Below are 13,494 nucleotides of genomic sequence, written 5' to 3'. Positions count from 1 at the left end.
ACAATTTATCAACAAATAGTTTTAATTATTGGTACATTTAAAAAAAAAAAAAAAAACTAAAATAACGAAACTAAAGATTAGAATAAATGTCATTTGAATTTCTTTTTATTTATTCAACTTAGTTTTTTCAAATTTTTAATAAATACACTGTTCTGAAATTTAACATAAAAAAATATCCAATTGATTCTAACAAATAGCTAATTAACAAACTTAAGAAGAGACTCCAACATGCCCACCCCAACATCTACGAGATCATTGAGTTACTGAAGAAGACCCAGGAACTAACAGAATGTAATATTATCCAGTATGCAGCAGGAGGAGCCCGCACACCAAAAAGACGAAGATACAGAGTAATAGACACCAGACTCCTACTACTGAAAGACAGATACCAACAAGGACTCATCAACGTTGTAGACTACTCTGACGCAGCATCCCATCTTCTCCATTTGAACTGAACAACTAAGTGAAATATTGTAATTTGTGACTTTGTAAATATAATGTTTTGTGACTTTTGATGTATATATAAAAGATTGTATTTCCCATCATTATACATATAGAGCCCCAAATTACTTATTTTACCATAGTGCTTTATTTATTTCCTTATGCAATGTATTTATAAACTTGATTCATATATTATATATATTATGTTTGCAATAAAAGAGAACTTGCATTGGTGTATTTATATCATGAAAATCATTCAGAAACTAATGAATTATAAAGACACTTTTATAACTGAATCTCATTGTTTTGTCATTAGTTGTACATGTTTGTTAAATGAATCGATTGAATTGATATTAAATTATTGAGAAAAAAATATTTGATTTATTTATTATTTTTCTATATAAATGAAAATGGAATTACAAAATAAAAAAAATACTTGAATATAAAGAAACACTAATAAACTATATACCTAAGTTGGAACAGACTATACAATTGTATGCTCATTAAACCTTTTGTCTTTTTTGTTTTCTTTACTGATAGATAATTGATATAATTAAAAGTGGGCAAACCAGGAGTAAACCCATTGGGGAAATCCCCCATATATCTTGAAGGCAAAATCATTAATTTGGCACATATATTATAGTTTAAAGTTCAGTTCAGTTACAAAGTTTCAATTTAATGTGACCACAAACAAAACCCTTAACTAAAACTTTTACTTACCTTAAACCCAAAGTTAAACGTTGTTATGATTTCTTAAATAATTATCATGTTATATTGGAGGAAGGGATGAGGGTAGAACAGACCAGAAAACATAATGGCTCTAAACTATTGTATGTGGGGCATTTAAGATTGGCTCTAAGCAGATATGTTGCAAGCAAAAAATAATAAGATGTTCTGATATTTAAATAAAATCTGAGATTTGTTGGAATCTTAGTCTTCATGCAACCACAGTTGCTATGATAACTTAAAGTGCTGAAATCAAAAACTGGCCAAGGGTATAAAAAAACTAAAGATCTAACACAAAAAATGTCTGAAAAAATGGATCTGACAGAAATGTTGTAATTTGACAAGTATTATCTTACAAGAAAAAAGATAATTTGTTTATGGTTTTCACATCATAGGAGCAATAACAGAAATCTCTATGACATTATCTTCTATTATCTTGGACAATAATACACCTTAGAAACCCAGATGTAAGAAAAAAAACACATAGCTGATTCATATTTTTGGCTGTGATAAGGTCGGGTGTTTTAGATAGTGTATGATAGTGGTGCCAGATGTACCCGCTGTAAAACAAATTATATCAGGTCCCCTAAGATGTAATAGCTTCCAACTATTGTCTGTCAAATTAAACAAATATCTGTTAACAGATAAATTGGTATATTTTTGAAATTGAGTTACATCACAATGAACAGGTATTTTTTATTAACTTTGTTTATTGGGTATTCTTAAATTCTTGTATAATGTGAAAGAACTTGCTTCTGTTACAGTGATGTACAATCTATTGTTAAACTATAAAATTTGCCAATTACATTAATATAAACCTTCCACAAGGATAACAGGTTAACATATATAAATAAAAGCAGATGAGACAGTAATCCATCAACACAAAAAAAAACCAGACACCTTCAGGTCAACCTAATGTCTTCAATAATAGACAAGTTTATGTACAATATGTGAAGCCCTAAGTAATCACAATTCTTATATAAACTGTTAACACAGAGATATGTCTTGCTTTTTTGTTATTTTGATAGTAAAATACAAATGTTGAAATTAAAATAGCAATATTTTAAAATGTAAGTCATGCAAAATATTCGAAGTCAATAGACCATGTCTGAGGGGGCAGGGCCAAATAATCTCCATGGCAGTGTGATGAGCCAATGTTTATACAACTGCATACCAAGTATCATTGACCTATCATTAGTGGTTCACCTAATCACAAACTAATACATGTCAACTAAGCAAAAGTTTCAAAATCAATAGATCATGACTGAGGAGGCAGGGACAAATAATCTCCATGGAATTGAGATGTACCAATGTTTATACAACTGCATACCAAGTATCATTGACCAACCACTAGTGGTTCTCCATAAACTGGCCCAATCACAAACTAATACATTATGTTGACAACGCTGCTGGAAACAGGATACCTATGTCTCGCTTTTTGACTCCGTCAAGGCGAGACAAAACTGTGCATAGAATTAACAGGGTCATTCCAATTTTTTCATATGGTAACAAATTTTTTTCCTCACAAATACAGGCTATATTTCAGTTGATGAAAAACTATTCAAACATTGCTTTATATGGGGAGATAACTCTGACATAGGATGAGAAAGTATGAGTCAAATTCTGTCATTTTTTTGTTTAGAATATCATACTACCTTTTGATTGATTGATTGGTGTTTAAAGCCTCTTTTAGCACTATAGGCTATTTCATGGCAGTCAGTCATTATTCGTACAGGAAGCCTCAGAGTGCCCAGAGATCTAGAGAACCACAGACCTTAGGCAGGAAAATGGACAATTCTTGTCAATTAAGACTGGGAGTGGAGCAAACCTCCCTCATCTGGGGTTTAAAATCACAACTACAGTGTTGACAGGCTAGTGATACAGTAGGTGAATTACATATATAGACCACTCCGCCACCAAGGCCCCCTATTACCGTTTGAACTTGTAAAATTTTTTTTGAAGGTACCGATAGTTAGTTTTTGGCTGTTTTTGTATAATATTAGATTACCCGGTACCATGATTATTTGCCTACAACAACTACCTTGGAAGACTTCTGTCACATTGGGTATTCTGACAATATCTGAGGCTCTCCTGACTTTTGATGACAGGTATTTTGTGTGTAAGATCTCAGGATAAAACCTCTTTACTGAATTTACCAGTTTACTGGTTTCTGCAAGAATTCTGTACAATCTGCAAATAGAAAAACAAGCTTATGAGAGTTTTTTTAATAAATATAATACACTTCACTGAAAGTTACAATTACCTGTAACAATTTGTCATGTTACCTCATACTTAAAAATAACTCAGTACCTTCAACCTAGGGAATATCATCTACTCAAGTTACCTTATCCTCGTAATATTATGTCAATTTGGTAAATAATTATACTGTTATCTCAACCCAGTGCCTGTGGAAAACCAGCACCTTTGACAGGAAAGAAATATTTAAATGTAATGTTATTCAAATGCTGATGAAAAACTATCAAACAAAGACCAAAGGATGAAAACATAAAAATCTACAGGTTATTGTACAGTCTTCTACATCCCCCCACCCCTTCAAATGGAAATGAGGTCAAAGACAATGGACATATGACAGACAGAAACTTTGTAGCATAAAGCATCTGCATACAAGAAATGAAGCCTCCAGGTCTTCTAGCTTCTGAAATATGAAGCTTTATACAAATAGTTTACCCTGCTGTCGCCGTTGGATAGTAATCCCTATGTCTCGCATACTGCAACTTTTGTGTCAGGCGAGACAAAAACTGTAAAACAATTCTAAAGATGATATAAGGACCTCATTATGTCTTTATAACAGATATTACATAGAAAATGACACAGACCTACAGACTTCTGAACCTGGACAGACACACTGAGCATTACACAGGGCGGAAAAGTTTGTGAGCATTTTAACCCTTCCATTGGAGTAACCTTGTTGTTATACCTCTGTCCCAGGTTAGGGGTAGGGTTGAGCACAGTAATTTAAATCACAGACATGTTTAACCCCACCACATTATTTATGTGCCTGTCTCAAATCAGGGGCCTGTAATTCAGTGGTTGTCGTTGGTTCATGTCTGTCATTGGTTCATGTCTGTCATTTTTGTTTTCAGTAAATTGTTTTATTATTAATAAGGCTATTAGTTTTCTCATTTGAATTCTTTCACATTTATTGTGTCTGGGCCTTTTATAGCCAACTATACGGTATGGGTTTTTGTCATTGTTGAAGGCCGTATGTTGACTTATAATTGCTCATATCCACTTATTTGAACTCTGTCGGATAGTTGTCTCATTGGCAATCATATATACCACATCTCCTTATTTTCATATTGAACCAGAACAAACTAATTTAACCCCGCCACATTCTGTATGTGCCTGTCCCAAGTTAGGAGCCTGTAATTCAGTGATTGTTGTTCGTTGCTGTGTTACATATTTGTTTTTCATCAATTATTTTGTACATAAATTAGGCCGTTTGAATTGTTTAACATTTGTCATTTCGGGGCCTTTTATAGCTGACTATGCGGTATGAGCTTTGCTCATTGTTGAAGGCTGTACGGTGACCTATAGTTGTTAATTTCTGTGTCATTTGGTCTCTTGTGGAGAGATGTCTCATTTAGCAATCATACCACATCTTTTTTTTTATACAAACCTACATGTGTTTCTTATCTGCAATTTTAATGAGTTCATTTTGTTCCATATATTCATCTAAACCTGCTGTTCTAGTTTATATTACAAAACAGCTATGTGCATATGTGAAGTTAAACTTTGATAAAACATAATTAATGTTAATTGATATTGATAGCAAACTGATCAAAACATAAAAATGTCCTACTGGGATATTAACTCACTCGAAAGAAATTATATAATAATACAGAAATATCTTGATTTATTTTGTTCACAGTGTAAAATCTCTACTCTCTACTACCTTGTACCCTGAAGACTATCAGATCAACATTGAGGGTGGTCTATTTGGGATCTAGAAGATAGTTGGTGATAAAATTGTTTCGTGTTTGTGTTCTATCTGTAAGAATTTCAAATAGTAGACCGATTAAACTGTCTCTTGTGTGTTTATATTTGTCATTTCATATTTTCTTTTTATCATTTGGATTTTTTTTTTTTTTTGTCCACACAGAGCCCATGTTTTTCTTAAATTCCTAAATTTATTGAAATAGATTTTTTGATGACTAATATTTAAGATAAGTAAGCTTTATGTCTGTCCAGTTCATGGTTTTTTGAGATTTGATCATGAATACTATGGATTTATGTTTATGAACTTAAGGGAGCTACCATTTGATTTTTATGGGGGGGGGCTAGGATGAAATTTGAAAAAAATAGGCAGGACAGGAGTTTTGAGTAAAAAAAAAAGGCAGGATGACAATTTATGTAAAAAAAAGTCAGGATAAACTAAAAAAAATAGGCAGGGCCGAATAGAGTGAAAAATAAAAAGGCAGGACAGAGATTACAACTAAAAAAAATGCAGGACTAAATTTTTCATCCTAGCCCCCCATAAAAATCAAATGGCAGCTCCCTAAGAGATATGTTACAATCGTTAATATATATAAAAGTGAGGATTTCTATGAACCCCATTACAAAAGTGAGACAACTGATCCAATAAAACATTAAAAAAATAAATGGGGAATGTGTACATAAGACACAGATGATGCCCCTGCTTGTATATCATTTAAAGTTATAAAGGGACATAACTGAAGAACAGTAAAAGTGATGCTACCCAAATTTGGTATTGATCTGAGTTTTGTAGTAATAAGTATTGTGTATAAGTTTCATAACATTTGGTTGAGGCAAACTTAAGTTAGAGAACGGAAACGAAAAATTCTGCAATTTTTCCTTTTGTAAAGAGGCATAACTCTAGAACAGTAAGAGTGACACCACCAAAAATCAAACTTGATCTGTATTTTGTGGTAATAAGTATTGTGTATAAGTTTCATAACATTTGGTTGAGGCAAACTTTATTAAGAGAACGGAAACGAAAAATTCAGCAATTTTTCATTTTGTAAAGGGGCATAACTCTAGGACAGTAAAAGTGAAACCACCAAAATTCAAACTTGTTCTGTATTTTGTGTATAATTAGATATAAGAAGATGTGGTATGGGTGCCAATGAGACAACTCTCCATCCAAGTCAAAATTTATACAAGTAAACCATTATAGATCAAAGTACGGTCTTCCACGCAGAGCCTTGGCTCACACCGAACAGCAAGCTATAAAGGGCCCCAAAAATTACTAGTATAAACGGAAAAACCAACGGTCTAATCTATATAAAAAAAGAGAAATGAGAAACACTTATGAACCACATCAACAAACGACAACTACTGAACATCAGATTCCTGACTTAATTAGAACAGGTGCAAACAATTGCAGCGGGTTTAAAAGTTTTAATGGTACCAAACCTTCACCCTTATCTGAAACAATAGTGCAACATCACAACATAGAAAGACACACAATAAAATATCAATTGAAATGGCTTAACTCAATCAAAAGACATATTAACACCAGTGAACATACACTGAACAAATAAATTTGATCAATGATACAATGTAAATACAAAATAAATAAACTAAGGGAAGAATAATAAAAGTAACATGTTATACCGCTGTGAAATGTTAAACAATTTAAGAAAAACAATATGCTTGAACAAAAATATCAGCCATTTGCAATTACTTTAAACACAGGTAAATGAAAATAATTTTGTTGTTAGGTATACGTGTACAGTTCAAATGGAGAAAGGAAATTAATATTTTTACAAAATAAATAGTTTTGATGTTCATAGCACAAAGAAGTGAAAACTTATAGTAATACCAAACACTTATCAAAGCTGGTGTATAGACCAGATATAACCCTGAATAACATTAAATAACAAAAAAGCATTACAATTAGTATCAACAAGTCAAATAAACAAGAAAGTATGATTTGAGAGTTCTCACAGTTACTGACAGCTAGTTAAAAGCCAAAAACAATTAATAATAAAAAATCATGCATCAGAGACTAAAATCAACTAAAACACATCCCAGGGATTTAGTATTTTAACATCATGGACAGTCAAAGAAGACATGACTTGTGCAATGCCAAAAATAAATGTATCGACAGGCAGTAGGATAGTTAGGAGTTAACCTCTTTATAGATCAAAATAAACTTGGGTGTGTCTTTATACATTCCCTTTGAAAAAATACAAATTTAGTTATGTTTTAATTTGCTGATGACAAAATCGATATTAGTGCCAATGTAAACTATATTCAAAGATCTAATTACAACATTGGTAAGATAACCTTAACTAATAAGTTTGTTTAGAGGTTCAATGAGTTTACAGGTTTACAGTGATTTCTGCGCTTTAAGTACAATATTACAGTAAAATTTAGGATGTGAAATATCGTTTTTAATCAGTTTTCTACAGGTACAGCCAAATTTACTAATCAAATCTTTGAATCTATGAAAGAATTTAGTAAAAGTTTTACGTAATTTATGGTAACGAAATCCCTGACTTAATAATTTACCAGTGATGCATTGATTACGTTCGTTAAAATCTATGACATCACTACACACACGGGCACAACGAACGAGTTGGGATATATAAACACCGTATGATGGAGCCAAAGGAACATCGCTGTCTAAAAAAGGAAAATTAACAATAGGGAATGAAAAGCCGTATAAGTTTCATTTGGTTGAGGCTAACTTAAGTAAGAGAACGGAAACCTAATTCAGCTATTTTTCCATTTGTAAAGGGACATAACTCTAGAAAGGTTAAAGTGATGCCACCAAAATTCAAACTTGATCTGTATTTTGTGGTAATAAGCATTGTGTATAAGTTTCATAGCATTTGGTTGAGGCAAAATAAAGTTAGAGAACGGAAACCAACTTTGGGACGTATGGACGGACAAGGGTAAAACTTAATGCCCCCTCCACTACGGCAGGGGCATAAATATATATTTTCTTTTTTTTAAAGCAAACAAGCATTCTTCAAGTTCCAAATCCCAGATAGTGTTTCTTTAACTTCGCGAAGATGATCAATTTTAGTATGTTCTTTTGTAGAACCTGTTGAGACATGCATTGGTATTAAACCAGGAAATTTCATTTGATGATAGCTGATGAAATTTTAATAGTTTTTATAGAATTTTTAATATAATGAACTTATTTTTAAATTGATTTTGTAAATTCATGAAAATATATATTAAGAAGGAAATGTATTTTTTATGTCTAGCATTACTGATACTGTACATGTGCTCTTTTAGGTGAGAGATAATGTCTAGGTGTTAAACAGCAGTGAAAGCTATTTTTCTTTGTAAAATCATATATGGGATTGCTGTTGTATGTTTACACACCCATATTCTGTGATCCTAAATTGATCAGAATGTTGTATCTGATCCATACCATATGAGTATTTGGACCATACACGTATGGTCATGACCATATGTGTACACTCATTTGGTTATCAACGGACAGGACCACATGAGTAATAGTCATATAAATTGTGCTTTGTAACTCACAGCTGGTTCTCTGGACCTAAATCGGTACATTAGCTACTAACTGAAATCATTTATCTTTGACATAATGTCTGAATTTTTAGTATCTGTTATTTTGCCTTCGCTCGATTCAATTTAAAGCACCTTTTGACCTGTCTAATTTTTCATCTGTAAGTAAAACAACAGGCTTAAGGGGCATAAACCTTTTTCCTTTGCCCTAGCTCCTATTCAAACGATAATTGGTCTGTATGACCATACGCATAATGGTCCAAATACTCATGTTCCGGGACATATCCAAATTAGCAAGGAGAGTCCTATACTTTCCATTATTCTTTATTCCTCTCCAGACCTTTCCCAAAAATTAAAAAAATAAAACCCTGAAGCACAATGTACAGTAGGAAAACTAACAATCCTAAGTCAATTAAGATTGGAGTCTAGTGCACCTGCACCATGCGGGATTTGAACTCACAACCTCAGTGTTGACTGGCTAGTGATATAGTAGTTAGACTATTTAGACCACTCGGCCACCGTTATCATACTTATACTCCTTTGATTTTACAAAATGTCGGGTTAGAAACAAGTGCACTCTAAGTTTCAACCTGAAATGTAATGACTAATTGCAAGACAATAGGTTAACATGTCTACAATCTTTGCTGTAAAAACATGCAGGAAGAATTTAGAAAAAATCTTTCAAGATAATTCACCAGCGAGAAGACTGATTAATCTTTATTAAGCATGACAAGCTAAATTATAGAACATATTATTTAATGGAAACTAATAAAAGTAAATATTGCTATCTTCAAATTTAATGCAAATTTTCATGAAATGATTTAAATGAGAGGAAACTAATCCTTGACCAGACTATTAAACATCACCTGCAAACAATTAACTTTACATAAATAAATCAACACTAGGGGGAGTCTGTGATAAATTTAACAATCTTCTATCTTGTAATATACCATAATGCTTCAAGATGTGGAGTCTGTCAAAAAAAACCAAAGCTGAACATGAGCATCTTTAAAATTAAATACCTAGAGTATGATTTACTAATTTACACATCTAATCCTTCATATTTAAATTGGTACTATTGGACAATTTGATAAATGCAAAATGACAGATGCATCGTGGGTGCACATGGTGAGTTGTGATCTTTAAAGATTTGTAGTGGTAGAAACATAAGTTATAGCAGTAAGTTACTTTTTGTGTTTGTTTTGGTGATGAAGACCCTTAACTCTGCAATTCAGTCTATAAATTGCAGCTGAGACATAATGACCTTGAACCTCAAAATCTATTTGGATCTTTTTTAACCCAAGAGACATTGTCACATAAAGATAATGTTAAGGTTCTGATTTATGGCTCTGTATAGGTGAGGTTTCCAGTAATAGCTATATAAAGGTAAAAGACATTCAGACAGCAAATTAGTCTTCAGAAAAAAAAATGTGCCCTTGGGTTACCATGCATGACAATTAATTGTAAAATTTTCGTTAAAATAACATTTATGATAAAACATTATTCTCAATCTAATGTAAACAGCTATAGTTAGTTCAATAAATTGTTGACACAGAGATATATTTTATTTCTTGCTTTTGTGTGATTGTGATAGTATATAAATACAATATACAAATATTGAATTTAAAATGGCAATACTTAAGCATGTAAACTATGCAAAACATTTATAGTCAATGAGCCATGACTAAAGGTGCAGGGCCAGATAGACCTCCATGGAAATAAGAAATCCCATGCTTATAAAACTGCATGCTAAAATTATTACCATTGATTTATCATTAGTGGTCCCCTTTAAACTGACAAAAAAAACCACAAATTTTAACATGTAAACTCTGCGAAGTTTCAAAGACAATAAACCATGACTGAGGGGGCACGGCAAAACAATCTCCATGTAGATGAGATTTGCCAATGCTTATACAACTGAATACCAAATATCTTTGACTTGCCATTAATGGTTTATCTTAAACTGACCTAAATCTTAAACTAAAACATGTAAAATGAGCAAATGTTTCAAAGTCAATACTTTCAATATGGATACCTTTAACTGACCTAATCACAAACTTATAAATTTTGTATGCCCCTGCCAGAAACAGCACACCTTAGTCTTGCTCTTTTGACTAGATGAGGCAAGAGAAAAATGTGATGTTAAAAACGAGATAAAATTTTAGGCTCATTTAATGATAGCAGTGGCAAAAAGAGAGCTTGTTTGACTCTTGATGATAAATCCCAATCATACCATCATTAAGCCCACATTATTTTGTGGTTTATGAATGAAGTCTTTGCATATAATTGACTGATCTGTACAGTGATCTCCCTTTGAAGTAATTAATTAAACAAATCTTTAATTAGAGTACATCTGTCTTGTTTATTTGTGTATTGGATCTCTCTGATGTTGTTTACAGTCTGACTTTACTTTCTGCTTTGAACATCAATCAATCAACACAACTTAATTAGAGAGATAATTAATGAAAACAAAGCTATAGAGACTTCAAAAGTTATTAAATGGTTACTCAGGGATGCCTTCAGGAAAGGTGAAAGCCAAGCAACAACAGATTACACTTCAATATCAGTAATAGTCTCACTAAGGAGTGCTTCATGATGGGACCAAAATTACAAAATAAAAATAACTTTATATTTGATGGTCTGAGGCACTTTTGTGCATTTACTTTACAACAATTTATTAATTTTGTGCAACCAAAGCGCTTTTTGGAATTTACCTTAAAACAATTTATTAATTTAGTGCAACCGAAGCGCTTTTCAGGAATAACCTTATAGCATTTCATAAATTTGGTGCCTTCGAAAAGCTTTTCAGGATTTTACCTTCAACAGTTAAAAATAATGAAGGTACAATTCATTATAAGTGCTTCCAAGAAAGGTGAAAGACATTAAGTTACAACAGATAAGCCTCCTGTAGTAGACCTAACTTAGGAATGCTTTAACTAGGACTGGAAAACAAATTACAACAGATTAAAGGCATATAATAAAGTAACAGTGGAATATTATATAATAACCCATTCAAATTTGACCTGTTCTTTCACAATAATCTCCTGGTCTAGTGACTCATGTGTACCTAAACTCAACTTGATACCTCTTTCAAGTATACTCTTAAGTCTATTATGTGAGCTTAGGACAAAACCTATTAAATGATAGCCTCTATTAGATTGCACTTAATCATTGCTCCAAGTACTCTTGCATATAAAAAAAAAAAGATCATCATTTTCAAGATTCATATTTAAAATAGCAGAAATAAAACGTATTCCACATGTACAGTAAGCAGATTACCATTTTGCTTCATCTTTCTCACTGATTGTCGAAGATTATGTTCCATAATATTATTTAAAACTGTTTCATAATAAATCTTGTTGATGATACATTCACAGTTCATTGTTTTTCAAAGCACCTGTACGATACTGGAGAATGATAAGGGATAAGGGAGGGTTAATTACCCAGGAGTCTGATTAATGCTTCCGATTCTTCTCTCTGATCCTCCGTTACAACAACTGGCATCTGATCAAAACACTTACTGCAGACTTATAATTTGCTTTATAATAAGTTCTGATAGTACATAAGATTTAGTACCATTCATACTAGAATAACTTGACACAGAAACGTTCTGTCGATCGACTACTTATCTAGATTTTCTATTACTCTTATCATAATCTAATACTGTAATCACAGCAGAACAACCTGCTCTGTTTAAACTTCTGGTACCAGTTCAATATTTGGTTATCTTTTTATATGTGTTTCCATACACTGAGGGGTTTGTTTTGTTTAAACTTCTGGTACCCTTTCAATATATTATATTATATTTTAATATGTGTTTCCATTCACTGAGGGGCTTCTTTTGTTTAAACTTATATAGTACCAGCTCAATATTTTTTTTTCATTTGTGTTTCGGGAATCCATTCACCAAGGAGACTTAATTAATTCTGTGGAAACTGGTACAAGTTCAATATTTAGTTACTTTTTGTGTTTGGACCATTCTCATTCCTATTTTGTTTAAACTCACTCACTCACTAGTTGGTACCAGTTCAAAATTTAGTTATCTTTTTTCAACTTTGTTTCCATTCACCAAGAAGCCTGTTCTGTTTAAACATTTGGAACCAGGTCAATATACTTGATAATTTTTTTTACTCATGTATTTAAAATTTATTTACTGTAAATTCAGAAATTATTATGTGCATTTATTATTGCAATTTTTGAAGAATGGACAAAAATGCGAGATTAGTTATTGCGACTTCATGAAAATCTGCATACAGATATGTGACTGCGAGTTATAATTATTGCGATACTCACCCAGTTGCGTTATTCGCATTAATAAAAACCTTGCAATAATTTCTGAATTTACAGTAATAGCCTGAATATCCATAAATTGTTCTGTTTAATTTCAGGTAGCTACTAATGCTAGACAAAAGACAAAAACAACTGATATAGATGTCAGCATGAATTGGTATCCCAGAAACCTAAGAGACCTAATTATATATATATATATTGTACAGACAGCCCAATAAATACAATGTTACAGACTACACTAATCAAAATGATTTAAAAAAAATTATTATCAATATTTACTCGATTAATATGATTTTATTTTAGTCCAAATATTTATGACATCTTGGAAGGCCACCTTAAAAACATCTCTTGCAGATGCCTTATTGCAAGACATATTACAAGATGTCATATAATTATTTAGACTAATTTTATATCAATTAAAAAATAATAGATCTATAACTTTTAAAATTTTTGTTTACTTTGCAGACCTGCCAACTATCCTGATTTATGGGAGATGTATCCCCCATGAGAGGTGTTGACCTGAATTTTGAAAATCTTTATTAATTTATATAGGCTGAACACCTA

General features: G+C 32.0%; 1 protein-coding gene across 14 annotated transcripts in view; it reads right to left on the bottom strand.

Annotated features, from left to right (window-relative positions):
• LOC127739055 (alpha-mannosidase 2-like) overlaps positions 1-13,494 on the bottom strand; it is a 231,115-nt gene that overhangs the window by 35,345 nt on the left and 182,276 nt on the right. For all 14 annotated transcript variants that reach the window (XM_052250612.1, XM_052250613.1, XM_052250616.1 and 11 more), the window contains one exon: positions 3,209-3,357. The gene's annotated coding sequence lies outside the window, so the exon portion shown is untranslated. The remainder of the gene's footprint in view (positions 1-3,208; positions 3,358-13,494) is intronic.

Source organism: Mytilus californianus, unplaced genomic scaffold, assembly GCF_021869535.1.
Source record: "Mytilus californianus isolate M0D057914Y unplaced genomic scaffold, xbMytCali1.0.p SCAF_4, whole genome shotgun sequence".
Taxonomy (NCBI): Eukaryota; Metazoa; Mollusca; class Bivalvia; order Mytilida; family Mytilidae; genus Mytilus; species Mytilus californianus.
This window is presented reverse-complemented; position numbering and strand designations above follow the sequence as displayed.